This window comes from Bubalus bubalis, chromosome 10 (assembly GCF_019923935.1).
Source record: "Bubalus bubalis isolate 160015118507 breed Murrah chromosome 10, NDDB_SH_1, whole genome shotgun sequence".
In the NCBI taxonomy this organism is placed as follows: Eukaryota; Metazoa; Chordata; class Mammalia; order Artiodactyla; family Bovidae; genus Bubalus; species Bubalus bubalis.
Window position 1 is genome coordinate 70,167,864 of NC_059166.1, and position 15,785 is coordinate 70,183,648.

Below are 15,785 nucleotides of genomic sequence, written 5' to 3' on the forward strand. Positions count from 1 at the left end.
ATGTTGGCTATATAATTATCCATCCAGGAAAAAAACGAAGGAAGATGGATTCTATCTCACATAATATATATAAAAACATGATTACAGATGAATTAACAATTTAAATTTGAAAGCAAAGCTTTGCTGTTTGAGAATGCATTTATTAAAATATACCATAGTGTTACAAAAAGCAAAATAATAAAAAAACCTGCAACACATTATCTGTAATAGATTAGTGCACAAATGCTCAGTCGTTCAGTTGTGTCTGACCTTTTGTGATCCCATAGATTGTGGCCCACCAGGCTCCTCTGTCCATGGGACTCCAGGCAAGAATACAGGAAAAGTTGCCATTTACTTCTCTAGAGGATCTTCCCAAGCTAGGGGTCGAACCTGAGTCTCCTATTGCTCCTGAATTGGCAAGTGTATCCTTTACCACTAGTGCCACCTGGGAAGCCCTTAGTAGATCAGTACCCAGATTCACATATATATTTATACTAGTTAAATATATATAGTTAATAGCATAAATATATACAACAGAAATACATGTATAATAAATGAGAAAAAGCATAAAAACTAAGTAGTGAATAAAAGTTATACTTGTTTAACAGAATAAGAAATAATTATGGCCAATAAACATATCATTAGTGCTTAGTCTTCATCATTTGCAACGATCTTCAGAAAAAAATGAGGGCTATATCATGTAAGAGTTGTTTATGTACATATATATATTATTCAACCATATAAAAATCGCTGACATTTTCAACAATGTGCATAAATCTGGAGGGCCTTATGTTTAAGTGAACTGAGCTAGAAAATGAAGGAAATATTGTCAAGTATCACTTATGTGTGGAATCTAAACTAAAGAAAGGTCTGGCTTGCAGAAAAAGAGAATAGAATGGTGGTTCTGAGAAGCTGGGAGTCGGAAGAAACAGGAAGTTGTTGATCTAAGGGTAAAAAATCTAAGTGGTTTAATGCATAAGTTCTGAGGTTTTAAATTAAAAATATTAATTGATTAACTTAGGGCCTGGCAATGAAAATGAACAAGAATTTCCCTAAAATATTCTAGTATGTTTTCACTACAGAATTGAGGTCATGAGTAAACTTGAGTTTACCAGGCTGTTCCGTAAAGTTCAGTCTTCCCTTCTTGTGATGAAACCATTGAGGAGATGAAATAGTGTAATTTTCTGTTTTCTGTCTTGAGGAGATAATTTTGTTTTTTTTTTATTTTTTAACTTTACTTTTTCTTTTTTAGCATGTGATGATCTTCAGGAAACTGAAAACTATAGTAGTACTTTCAAAGATCCTGAGGATTTCCTTTGACTTAGTTAAGTAAGAATTATTCTGGAGATATTTATTGGGAAAAGTCTTTAAATCTGAGCCTAAGCTTAGAGTCAAGAATAGCATTAAAACTTGTTACTTTCTACACATGAACTTCACCAGATGATCAATACTGAAATCAGACTGATTATATTCTTTGCAGGCAGAGATGGAGTAGTTCTATGCAGTCAAAAAAAAAAAAAAAAAAAAAAAAGACAGGGAGCTGACTGTGGCACAGACCATGAACTCCTTATTGCCAAATTCAGAATTAAATTGAAGAAACGAGGGAAAACCACTAGACCATTCAGTTCAGTTCAGTTCAGTCGCTCAGTCATGTCTGACTCTTTGTGGCCCCATGAATTGCAGCACACCAGGCTTCCCTGTCCATCACCAACTCCTGGAGTCTACTCAAACTCATGTCTATCAAGCCTGTGATGCCATCCAGCCATCTCATCCTCTGTCGTCCCCTTCTCCTCCTGCCCCCAATCCCTCCCAGCATCAGGGTCTTTTCTAATAGTCAACTCTTTGCATGAGGTGGCCAAAGTATTGGACCATTCAGGTATGACCTAAATCAATTTCCTTACAATTGTAAACTGGAAATGACAAATAGATTCAAGGGATTAGATTTGATAGAGTGCCTGAAGAACTATGGAGGGAGGTTCATGACATTATACAAGAGACAGAGATGAAGATCATCCCCAAGGAAAAGAAATACAAATAGGCAAAATGATTGTCTGAGGAACCCTTACAAATAGCTGTGAATAGAAAAGAAGTGAAAGGCAAAGAGGAAAAGGAAAGATACACCCATCTGAATGTAGAGTTCCAAAGAATAACAAGGAGAGATAAGAAAGCTTTCTCCTTCAGTGACCAAAGCAAAGAAACAGAGGAAAAACAATAGAAGGGGAAAGACTAGAGATATCTTCAAGAAAATTAGAGATACGAAGGGAACATTTCATGCAAAGATGAGCACAATGAAGGACAGAAATGGTATGACCCTGACAGAAGCAGAAGATATTAAGAAGAGGTAGCAAGAATACACAGAAGAACTACACATAAAAGATCTTCACTTACCACTAACCATGATGGTGTGATCACTAACCTAGAGCCAGACATCATGAAACACGAAGTCAAGTGGGCCTTAGAAAGCATCATTATGAACAAAGCTAGTGGAGGTAATGGATCTCCAGTTGAGCTATTTCAAATCCTGAAAGATGATGCTGTGAAAGTGCTTCACTCAGAATGCCAGCAAATTGGGAAAACTCACCAGTGGCCACAAGACTGGAAATGGTCAGTTTTCATACCAATCCCAAAGAAAGGCAATGTCAAAGAATGCTCAAACTACCACACAATTACAGTCATCTCACACGTTAGTAAAGTAATGCTCAAAATTCTCCAAGCCAGGCTTCAACAGTATGTGAACCATGAACTTCCAGATGTGCAAGCTGGATTTAGAAAAGGCAAAGGAACCAGAGATCAAATTGCAAACATCCTTTGGATTATCGAAAAAGCAAGAGAGTTCCAGAAAAACATATATGTCTGCTTTATTGACTATAACAAAGCCTTTGACTGTGTGGACCACAGAACTCTGGAAAATTCTTAAAGAGATGGGAGTACCAGGCCAACTGACTTGCATCTTGAGAATCTGTATGCAGGTCAGGAAGCAACAGTTAGAACTGGACATGAAACAACAGACTGGTTCCAAATCAGGAAAGGAGTACATCAAGGCTGTATATTGTCACCCTGCTTATTTAACTTATATGCAGAGTACATTATGAGAAAAGCTGTGCTGGATGAAGCACAAGCTGGAATCAAGGGTGCTGGGAGAAATATCAATAACCTCAGATATGCAGATGACACCACCCTTATGGCCGAAAGCAAAGAAGAATTAAAGAGTCTCTTGATGAAAGTGAAAGAGGAGAGTGAAAAAGTTGGCTTAAAGCTCAACATTCAGAAAACTAAGATCATAGTATCCGATCCCATCACTTCATGGCAAATAGATGGGGGAATAGCAGAAACAGAGACAGAGTTTATTTGGGGGGCTCCAAAATCACTACAGATGGTGACCGCGGCCATGAAATTGAAAGACACTTCCTCCTTGGAAGAAAAGTTATGACCAACCTAGATAGCATATTAAAAAGAAGAGACATTACTTTGCCAACAAAGGTCTGTCTAGTCAAGGCTATGGTTTTTCCTGTGGTCATGTATGGATGTGAGAGTTGGACTGTGAAGAAAGCTGAGCCCTGAAGAATTGATGATTTTGAACTGTGGTGTTGGAGAAGACTCTTGAGAGTCCCTTGGACTGCAAGGATATCCAACCAGTCCATCCTAAAGGAAATCATTCCTGAATATTCTTTGGAAAGACTGATGTTGAAGCTGAAATATCAATACTTTGGCCACCTGATGGAAAGAGCTGACTCATTTGAAAAGACCTTGGTGCTGGGAAAGATTGAAGGCAGGACGAGAAGGAAACGATAGAGGATGAGATGGCTGGGTGGTATCACCAACTCAGTGGACATGAATTTGAGTAAAGGCCAGCAATTGGTGATGGACAGGGAGGCCTGGCAAGCTGCAGTACATGGGGTTGCAAAGAGTCAGAGAAGACTCAGTGACTTAACTGAACTGAACTGAAAGAGGATCCTCCCCTGTGCATCTCGGTCCTTGAGAAGAACACAAAGAAAACTCTGAACTCTTACCTGTGGCCAAAACAAGTATATTAAAGACAGAACAGAAAGAACATGTGAAGGGAGAGGTGGATCAAGCCAAGAGAGGCACTGGCCCAGGATTTCCTGAAGAAAGAACAGAAAGAGCACCTGAAGGGAGAGTCGGGCCAAGCCAAGAGAAGCACTGTCCTCGGGTTTATTGAAGAAAGAACAGAAAGGACACCTCAAGGGAGAGGTGAGCCAAGCCAAGAGAGGCTTTGGCCCCAGGTTTACACAAAAGAGAACAGGAAGATCTCAAGGGAGAGATGGGCCAAGCCAAGAGAGGCACTGGCACTGGAATGATGAGGTATGGGTGTGTTCAAACAGGGCTTTTCCATGTATATCTAGGTGGTCGTGGACTGATGGATTTGATTGACAGTTGCAAGTTATGTAACAACAAGCTTGAATGCACATGCCTTTCCCATAATTCAGTCTGTTATAATCAGATGTGTGTCCGTATAGAATATTTGTGAACCCTTAATGGGCTTCTGGCTACCTAAGGTCACCTGAAGACTACAGCTGTACGTCAAGGATGCATGTGCCTGAATTGGAGAAGCCACTGTGGTCAGTCTTATCCATTGTGTGGTGCCTAGGGTACACAGGCAAAATTGGAACAGTCCTTTTGGTTATTTTGTAGCATATCTGTGAACTGTCTTGTGCCACATTGGAGTGTGTGTGGGGTGGGTTTAGAGCAGCTAGAATCTCTTTCAGCTGGACCAACACCTGTGGCTCCTGCCTAACCTACTACCTAACAGGTGACAATGGTGTGCCTTTCTTTATAAAAGAGGTACTTACATTTATCATCATTTATACATTCACTAGAACAAGCAGTCTCAGGATTACACTCTGTTTTGCAAAAGGAACTCTATTATGAACAAAAAGTTTCTTATGAAACAGTGTAGATGCATTTGTATCATATGGCAGTTCCCAAGAAGTTTCACATAAATTAGTAATAAAATTTACATGCCAGATAAGCTTGACACATGCTTATTTTTTGTTTCTTTTTTCACTATAAAATGATAAACAATCAATAGAAAAGAAACTCATCTCACCTGCTCCAGAACAAGCCCTGCTGTCTTTTTAAATAGCTGACCCAAAATTCTTGAAGTGTAATTATAGGACCTCCATGATTTCATATTCATAGGGATCTTTAACAGATACTCTGCTTATTCACTGGCAAAGGGACTTGCTCCCTGGAAGCCAGCTCCTAGGACTGAATCAAATTCAAGACAAGGCTTTAATTGTATTTAATTAGAATACAATCAAGTAAGTGGATTACACTCTGTGACATGTGTGCAAAAATTAATTATTTTGTTTGTATTACCAATTCATCTTATTCTCAAATTTCCCCTCCCGCTCATAAGTAAATAAGTAAATTAGCAAATGAAAAAGTGAAACTTTGAGATTAAAGATCACCTTTCTTTTCATAGTTCTACTATTGATTCACATGCAGTTTCAATTGTTTTTTGAAGATGCACTTGCTTCTGGCTGTGCTGGGTCTTGGTTGCTTTCTCCAGTTGTGGTACACAGGCTTCTCACTGGGGTGGCTTCTCTTGTTTCGGAGCATGGGCTGTAGGCGCCCAGGCTTCAGGAGCTGCTGCACGTGGGCTCAGAAGTTGCAGCTTGCAGGCTCTAGAGCAGTAGCTCAGTAGTTGTGGTGAAGGGGCTTATTTGCTCTGAGGCATGTGGGATGCTGGACCACGGATTGAACTGGTGTTCCTTGCGTTGCAAGGTGGACTCTTAACCACTGGACCACCAGGGAACTCCCCTCATGCCATTTTAATTTACACTGTAAGATAGATAGTTAGAGAGCTTTTCCACAGCCATGACAGTCCAGTGCAGTGTGAGGAATTTGTGCAGGATTCAAAACCAGTTTTTCATGTTATGACATTGTTCTTCTATCAGAAAATAGTTAGTGTCTCTGATTGCTAGCCACCCTGACAGCCACAACACCCCACCTGCACTCTAACAACCCCCACCCAGAGCCACTTCCGAGCACCACTTAGAGTCTATGGGCAACCAAGGGCAATATCTCAAGATGTGTCCCACCAAAATGCCCTCATAGGTTCTGCTCAGTTGTTGTTCTGTCATTGGTTCACCCTGATGCTTTAAATTATGTTGTAAGACTTTTTAGGTTGGGGTCCCCAGGACACAGACTGAGACGTGCATGCAGCCTGGAAAATGCTCTCAGGGACAATACCTCTGAGGAAGGGAAGGAAGCAAGAAAGGGCGCAGGGAGAAGTTAAACTGCAACGTGGTGCAACAAAATCCACAGAGGACCATAAACTGGGGCTCAGGAGCTGGGATGCCCTTCAGAGCTGTTTCACTTGAGGCAGTTTTGCTGCTACAGATGCAAATGCAGAGCAACACTTCTGCATCTGTAAGTGAAGGAGGTGGTAGCTAGGCTGCAAGTGAATCTTTTGTTTTTTTCGGAATTTGATTTTTTGATGAAATACCAGCAAAGGAATATGGAGGAGTATTTGTTTTAGTCCATTTGGGCTGACATGAAAAAACAGCAGACTCTAAGTATTTGCATTTATTTCTTACAGTTCTGGAGGCTGGGAAGTCATGGTTGTGACACCTACATGTTCATGTTTGGTGAGAATCTTCTTCCGAAGCTGTCCTCTCACTGCCACCTCACGTGGCAGAAGGAGCAGGCAGCTTTCAAGGGCCTCTTGTACAAGGGCACGAACCCCATTCAGACTTCCTCAAGAACTCTCCTCCCAACATCATCACCTTGGGGGTTATAATAACAACATATGAATTTTGGAGGGATGCAAGTATTCCATTCATAGCCATAGACTTCATTTTGGTATTCCTTTTGTGTAGTACGGTTAGAATAAGATGAACTGGGCAACGTGCAGATTTGTAGACAAAACCAGGTGTAGAAATTCATTGGTAAATGGACTCTTTGGGGCCATTTTTAATGTTTATTTATTTTCCCTTTAAAAATAATTTTTTAAATATATAAATTAAGGAAGAGTGCTAGCTCAGCTGGTAAAGAATCTGCCTGCAATGCAGGAGACCTCAATTCAATTCCTGGATCAGGGAGATCCCGTGGGGAAGGGGGAGGCCATCTATTCCAGTATTCTTGGGCTTCCCTGGTGGCTCAGATGGTAAAGAATCTGCCTGCAATGCAGGAGACTTGGGTTGGATCCCTAGATTCAGAAGATCCCATGGAGAAGTAAAGGGCTACTGACTCCAGTATTCTTGCCTAGACAATTCCATGGAAAACGGAGCCTGGCAGGCTACAGTTCCTGGGGTCAAAAAGAGTCTGCCAAGACTGAGCAAATTTCCTCACTTACTCATTATAAATCTCACTGTACAGAAGAGAAAATGGAAGATCAGATGTCATATGATTTTTTTCTAGCTCCCAGTTAGTAGAAGAGCCCATTACTGCAATTCTCACACTTTTTCAGCAGAATCATCTCAATTATCTGTATACAAAACAATGTGTTAAATTTTAGTAGTGACCTAAGGTCCGTCTAGTCAAGGCTATGGTTTTTCCAATAGTCATGTATGGATGTGAGAGTTGGACTGTGAAGACAGCTGAGCACTGAAGAATTGATGCTTTTGAACTGTGGTGTTGGAGAAGACTCTTCAGAGTCCCATAGGCTGCAGGGAGATCTAACCAGTTCATTCTGAAGGAGATCAGTCCTGGATGTTCTTTGGAAGGAATGATGCTAAAGCTGACACTCCAGTACTTTGGCCACCTCATGTGAAGGGTTGACTAATTGGAAAAGACTCTGATGCTGGGAGGGATTGGGGGCAAGAGGAGAAGGGGATGACAGTGGATAAGACGGCTGGATGGCATCACCAACTCGATGGACTTGAGTTTGATTGAACTCCGGGAATTGGTGATGGACAGGGAGGCCTGGCGTGCTGCAATTCATGGGGTCGCAAAGACTCGGACACAACTGTATGACTGAACTGAACTGAACACTATTAGGTACTAAATATTAAATCTTCATTTTATGTCCCCATTTGCTCAAGCACCCAGGGGCTGGATCATAGTTGTTGTTGCTCAGTCACTCAGTTGTGTCTCACTCTTTGTAACCCCATGGTCTGCAGCACACCAGCCTTCCCTGTCCTTCAGCAGCTTCTGGAGTTTGCTCAAAATCATGTCCATTGAGTTGGTGATGCCATCCCACCATCTCGTCCTCTGTTGTCCCCTTCTCCTCTGGCCTTCTATCTTTCCCAGCATCAGGGGGTTTGGCCAATGAGAGGGCTCTATGCATCAGATGGCCAAAGTATTAGAGCTTCAGCTTCAGCATCAGTCCTTCCAATGAATATTCAGGGTTGATTTCCTTTAGTGTTGACTGGTTGGAGTTCCTTGCAGTCCAAGGGACTCTCAAGAGTCTTCTCCAACACCACAGTTCAAAGGCATCAATTCTTCTGCCCTCAACCTTCCTTATGGTCCAACTATCACATCCATACACGACTACTGGAAAAACCATAGCTTTGACTAGATGGACTTCTGTTGGCAAAGTAATATTGCTGCTTTCTAATACACAGTCTAGGTTTGTTGAAACTTTTCTTCCAAGGAACAAGCATCTTTTACTTTCATGGCTGCAGTCACCATCTGCAGTGATTTTGGAGCCCAAGATGGTAAAGTCTGCCTCTGTTTCCATTGTTTCCCCATTTATTTATCATGAAGTGATTGGACCAGATGCCATGATCTTAGTTTTCTGAATGTTGAGTTTTAAGCCAGGATTGAGAATTTTTCACTCTCCTCTTTCACCTTCGACAAGAGGCTCTTTAGTTCCTCTTCCCTTTGTCCATTAAGGTGGTGTCATCTGAATATCTGAAGTTATTGATATTTCTCCTGGCAATCTTGTTTCAGTTTGTGCTTCCTCCAGCATTTCACCCGATGTGCTCTGCGTTAAGTCAAATAAGCAGGGTGACAATATACAGCCTTGACATACTCCTTTTCCTATTTGGAACCAGTCTGTTGTTCCATCTCCAGTTCTCACTGTTGCTTCCTGACCTGCATACAGGTTTCTCAAGAGGCAGGTCTGGTGATGTGGTATTCCCATCGCTTTCAGAATTTTCCACAGTTTATTGTCATCCACACAATCAAAGGCTTTGGCATAATCAATAAAGGAGAAATAGATGTTTTTCTGAAACTCTTTTGCTTTTTGATGATCCAATGGATGTTCGCAATTTGATCTCTGGTTCCTCTGCCTTTTCTAAAACCAGCTTGAACATCTAGAAGTTCACAGTTCACGTACTGCTGAAGCCTGGCTTGGAGAATTTGGAGCATTACTTTACTAGCGTGTGAGATGAGTGCAATTGTGTGGTGGTTTGATTTTGGAGAAGGGGTACATACAATCAAGTACCCACAGTGGTAGAGGGTTGCTGCTTCTCATGAGCAACAGTTATCTCAGCTAATGATTTTAGTGAATTTTCAGGTATGGAAAGGTGCAAGAAATTGGGTTCATAAATTTTCTCCTGAATATGCTAATAATCTGAAGTCCTTTTCAGCCAGTTTCCCCAAAGCACAGAGCTCTTCATTCCTGATATCCACCCTGACTCTTTTCAGTGTGTGTTGATGGTCAGCGATAGCAGGCGCTAATGACTCAATCCTTGTAGAGCCAGATGAGAACAACCTTCTTTAGTTTAAAGTCTAAAAATTTTCCTAAACATGTCATGGCTAACAAAGTTGTTGCTACTACCTTCAAATACTTTATTTTCTGTGTTGTATAACTGTCAACTGCTTATAGGAAGATCTTGTTAGTATCTCCAACAGTTTTGACTGCTTTATTGTTTCTGAAGAAACCAGATTATCATTTTCCTCATTCAACAAAATGTTACCCAGTTTATTTATCCAAACTGAGCAACCTGCTTACATCCTACAGCTCTACTCACTGGCCAGGACAAACTCTTCACAGAATATATCTTTCTCAGCAACATAGGAATTCTCACCATTCCTAAATTTATATCAGAAGTGGATTTTGCCTCCTCAGTTCATATGTAACAGTGAGTAGTAAAAGTGTTGACTTAGCCTCTTTCAAGTATCACCCTCTCTTCAGCACACAAATGTATATTTTTCTTTTAAGTTTTTTGTCTTTCCTCCTTTTCTTTCAGATTTCAATGCAAGAATAAGAGAGGGGCACAAGATGTCCTTTCTCTTCATACAGTCATTGTCTCTTGCAATCATCAAGGAGATGCAAACAGTACATGTCTTACCGATGCTGACATCCTATGTATATCCATGCCCTAGACTTTTTTTCTTGTTTCTCTAACAAACAGCTCTTAAATTCCATCCCTCTTGAGACTGTGTAAGGTAGACTAAATATGTAAATAGAAAAAAACTAAAACAAAACATGAGTGATGTTCAGAATGCTCATGGAGGCTCAGTTCAGTTCAGTTCAGTCACTCAGTCGTGTCCGACTCTTTGTGACCCCATGAATCGCAGCACGCCAGGCCTCCCTGTCCATCACCAACTCCCGGAGTTCACCAAGACTCATGTCCATTGAGTCAGTGATGCCATCCAGCCATCTCATTCTCTGTCGTCCCCTTCTCTTCCTGCCCCCAATCCCTCCCAGCATCAGAGTCTTTTCCAATGACTCAACTCTTCGCATGAGGTGGCCAAAGTACTGGAGTTTCAGCTTCAGCATCATTCCCTCCAAAGAAATCTCAGGGCTGATCTCCTTCAGAATGGACTGGTTGGATCTCCTTGCAGTCCAAGGGACTCTCAACACCAAGGGACTTCTCCAACACCACAGTTCAAAAGCATCAATTCTTTGGTGCTCAGCCTTCTTCACAGTCCAACTCTCACATCCATACATGACCACAGGAAAAACCACAGCCTTGACTAGACGGACCTTTGTTGGCAAAGTAATGTCTCTGCTTTTGAATATGCTATCTAGGTTGGCCATAACTTTCCTTCCAAGGAGGAAGAGTCTTAATTTCATGGCTGCAGTCACCATCTGCAGTGATTTTGGAGCCCAGAAAAATAAAGTCTGACACTGTTTCCACTGTTTCCCCATCTATTTCCCATGAAGTGATGGGACCAGATGCCATGATCTTCGTTTTCTGAATGCTGAGCTTTAAGCCAACTTTTTCACTCTCCACTTTCACTTTCATCAAGAGGCTTTTTAGTTCCTCTTCACTTTCTGCCATAGGGGTGGTGTCATCTGCATATCTGAGGTTATTGATATTTCTCCCGGCAATCTTGATTCCAGCTTGTGTTTCTTCCAGTCCAGCGTTTCTCATGATGTACTCTGCATAGAAGTTAAATAAGCAGGGTGACCTGGCACTTTTTTCCTTTTTCTCAGCATATAGAGTTTCTTTGATATTGTTGTATTTAGGGAAAATTTAGGGTAAGATAGTTGAGTGTTGGGAGGCATTTGATAGTGACTCAGACTTTCATCTTTGCCTTCCCCTTCAGCTATACTTCCTACTTATGACCTTCTGCACCTGTCCATGTTATACAATAGAAATTCTCCCTCACCATACTCCACAGGCTGAGTTCAGTTAGGTTTATCCTGGAAAATTTGTGATGCCAATGTCAAAAGAGCTCTAAATCTCCCTCTATTGAAACTATTCTTTGTGGTTTAACAGCCACTCTATTTTATTCCACAGTCAAGGTTGAGTGCACTTCATTTGAGTGAGGAAACTTATAGAAGTTTCGTAAGGATTTAACTGGACATTTTCATTGACAGTCAAATAACGTGGCACAAAGTCTTCTCTGAAAGCTGAGCTAAAATATCCATTTAAACAAAAACCGTGCTTTAACACTATTGGGACTCTTTTTTTTTCCCCCTTTGTATAAATGGCTGGGGTTTTAAGAGGCAGATTTGTAGGTCACACTCCTAAGAAACCAAGATTCTACCTATCTGATATAGGGCCTGCAACCATGAACGTTTACCCAAAAACCCGGGTGGTTCTACACAAGTCATTTTCTTCTCTTAGAAAAACTTTAACCTTGGCCTCCTTCTATTGATCAGATGAGACAGATGGTTTGTAGAGGTATTAAATGTTCTTGACACATACTTTCCACAAAGCCATATTTACAACTTAAAAAAAATTTGTTTTCTTAGTGTACACAGAAAGTTTTTAACAGTTCATAACTGAAAGGTATCTTCATTCTAAATTAATATTATTAGAACATCTGGAATTTCTAATCTATTAGCATTCTAAATAGATTACCAGGCAGAGCTAATGAAGAACTACTTGAGGTCAAATTTTTGCACAGATACATCGTAAGAGTATTTACTTTCCATTTTGACTTTCTTTTATAGATTTCTTTTAGATTTCTCACAAAATATTATAATTTCCCTACAATATCTTGCAACTACATGATGCCAATGCTTTGTAGATTGGAAGAAAAACATACACAACCAAAATGCTGCAAAATAAGTTTTTTTGGGACATCTTATAATATCTGGAGTATATTAGGTGTCATTGTTGTTCAGTAGCTCAGTCCTGTCTGACTCCTTGCAACTCCATGGACTGCAGCACGCCAGGCTTCCTGCCCTTTACTATCTCCTGGAGTTTGCACACACACATGCCTACTGAGTTGATAATGCTATCTAACCATCTCATCTTCTGACACGCCCTTCTCCTCCTGCCCTCTATCTATGCCAGCATCAGTTCAGGGTCTTTTTCAATGAAACAAACAATACCTGGAGACAGCCTCTCAAATAGCTCTAAGGAAGTGTGCCTAAGAAGTAAGAGAGGAGCTAGGATATATATGACTTTTTTTTGCTGGGGGGAGAAACGTGCTAATCACAAGAACTGACATCTTAAGCTAACGATCTTAGCGCTTTTCTATGTATGTGAAAATGCAAAACAATCTGGGGTCATAGAAATTGTTCCTTACATATGTATCTTAACTACCTAAGGCCAGTATCCAAAGCAAAGAACGCTTCATAGACTTCTTCACCTGGAATTTCCCTCAGGGTACATCATCCTTGGGTGACTGCCCTGGCTAGTGGCCTGATCCTCATGGAACGGGAGTGGTAGGCAATATTATTTTCTTTGCAATTTTGAGAGTAAATTGAATTTCTATTACTCATGCAGAGCATTTACAACTCACTTAATGTTCCAGATATCAAAGCCTCAAAACTTCTTTCACAGCAGGCTATCTTAACTCCAGAAATCGACAGAAATAAAAAGTACATTTATTAAAGAATTTCAACTTCCAAAACAGTGAAAAATATAAGATTGAAGTTATAAAAGACTAAGAAACTATATGATAAGGTGATTAAAAGCCTGGATTCTCCAGCCAAATTATCTGAAAAATCTTACAGCTCCACCAACTGAACTCTGTTGAACGGTTTGCTAAACTTCTTGCTCCTCAATTTTCTCATCCGTGTGTTTTGGATTATCGTAATACTGCCTTCATATGCTTTTAGGAAAAACTTTCAACTCTTAGGATCTTAGTTTCCTCATCTGTAATATGATGATAAGAACAATATCTCACACTGAGTACTGCAAAGATTAAGTGATGTAATACATGTAAGGTGGGTTTTATGGTAAATGAGTTGATACACATATGACATTTGCATCATTCTTGGCACATAGTGAACATTCAAGAAGTCTTAGTCATTATTGTAAAACACTAAGAGCCTGAAAATAATTATATTTGTTTTTATTTGTAGGTGATAATTATGGACAACACTGACACATATCTGCTGAACTTTAAAGGCTGTGATGTTCATCATTCTACAGTTGATTTTAATCTTCTAGAACATCTGGATGATTTTGAAATTAGAAATGATGATGTCTTCATAATTGTGTATCCAAAATCTGGTAAGTTTGAGGAGAAGCCGCCTGTGTCAGTCTTGACTCTGGCTTGGTAATACACATGCACAAATGTGTATTGTCCAGACATTGATGGTACCCCAGCCTATGATTATGTAATCATTTAGCATAATTGACTGTGTGAATCACGACAATCTGTGGAAAATTCTTAACGAGATGGAAATGCAGGGCCACCTTACCTGCCTCCTGAAAATCTGTATCCAGGTCAAAAAGCAATGGTTAGAACCAGACATGGAACAACAGACTGGTTCCAAATTGAGAAAGGAGTATATCAAGGCTGTATATTGTCACCCTGTTTATGTAATTTATATGCAGAGTACATCACGTAAAATGCCTGGCTGGAAAAACTCAAGACGGAATCAGCATTTCCAGGAGAAATATCAATAACCTTAGATATGCAAATGATACCACGCTTAAGGCAGAAAGTAAAGTGGAACTAATAGATTTATGTTTTAAATCTATTAAAACATAGATTATTGGATTTGACCAGATCAGTCCAAACATATCTCAATGTGCTATAGTCACTGTAGTTAAATAAATTATACTTCAAATTGGGTAGTATTTTTAGTGGTTTGATTCTTGAGGAAGTGAGACTCTTTTGAAAACATGGATATAGAACATTTTCCAACTATAATTTTGACATAAAGTTTCATTTAAGAAATTCTTAATGTTAATTTGGATGTAACTTCTCATTTAGTCTTTCAATTTAGCCTTTAAAGTATCAGAATGTTCCATCTTTATGTAAAAGCCCTTAAGACATGAACATGTTACTAAGGGAGTTGGTATTAAAAGGTAAATATTGACACTGAGGCCATCAGTATTAGGCACATTCTCAAGGGTAAGCCCTTAATGTCTGTCTTCCATGCAACTGTGAACTAGTTTTATGGGATTCAGCTTGAAATAGGGAGTGTCTCTTGGTGCACGTGTAATTTTTACTCAAGGAGATTGGGATTTCTCTCTTTCTGACACTGATGCTCCATTATTAACAACCACCACACTATGTCAAAGAATGTTCAAACTACCACACAATCACACTCATTTCACATGCTAGCAAGATAATGCTTCAAGCTAGGCTTCAACAGTAGGTGAACCGAGACCTCCACACTGACAAGCTGGATTTAGAAAAGGCAGAGGAACCAGAGATCAAATCACCAACATCGCTGGATCATCCAAAAAGCAAGAAAATTGAGAAAAACATCTACTTCTGCTTCATTGACTACGCTAAAGCCATTGTGTGGATCACAACAAACTGTGGAAAATTATTTAAGAGTTTGGAATACCAGACCACCTTACCTGCTTCCTGAGAAATGTGTATGCAGGTCAAGAAGCAACAGTCAGAACTGGAAATAGAACAATGGACTGGTTCCAAATTGGAAAAGGAATACGTCAAGGCCGTATATTGTCACCCTGCTATTTGACTTATATGCAGAGCACATCAGGAGAAATGCTGGGCTGGAGGAAGCACAAATTGAAACAAGATTGCCAGGAGAAATATCAATAACTTCAGATATTCAGATGACACCACCTTAATGGCAGAAAGGGAAGAGGAACTAGAGAACCTCTTGTCGAAGGTGAAAGAGGAGAGTGAAAAATTCTCAATCCTGGCTTAAAACTCAACATTCAGAAAACTAAGATCATGGCATCTGGTCCAATCACTTCATGGTAAATAAATGGGGAAACAATGGAAACAGAGGCAGACTTTACCATCTTGGGCTCCAAAATCACTGCAGATGGTGACTGCAGCCATGAAAGCAAAAGATGCTTGTTCCTTGGAAGAAAAGTTTCAGCAAACCTAGACAGTGTGTTAGAAAGCAGAAACATTACTTTGCCAACAGAAGTCCATCTAGTCAAAGCTATGGTTTTTCCAGTAGTCATGTATGGATGTGCGAGTTGGACCATAAGGAAGGTTGAGTGCCGAAGAACTGATGCCTTTGAACTGTGGTGTTGGAAAAGACTCTTGAGAGTCCCTTGGACTGCAAGGAGATCCAACCAGTCCATTCTGAAGGAGATCAGCACTGG

At 40.2% G+C, this 15,785-nt stretch overlaps 1 pseudogene; it reads left to right on the forward strand.

Annotated features, from left to right (window-relative positions):
- The first annotated feature begins 13,612 nt into the window (after window positions 1-13,612).
- The window catches only part of LOC102414746, a 37,463-nt pseudogene continuing 35,290 nt past the window's right edge, over window positions 13,613-15,785 (forward strand).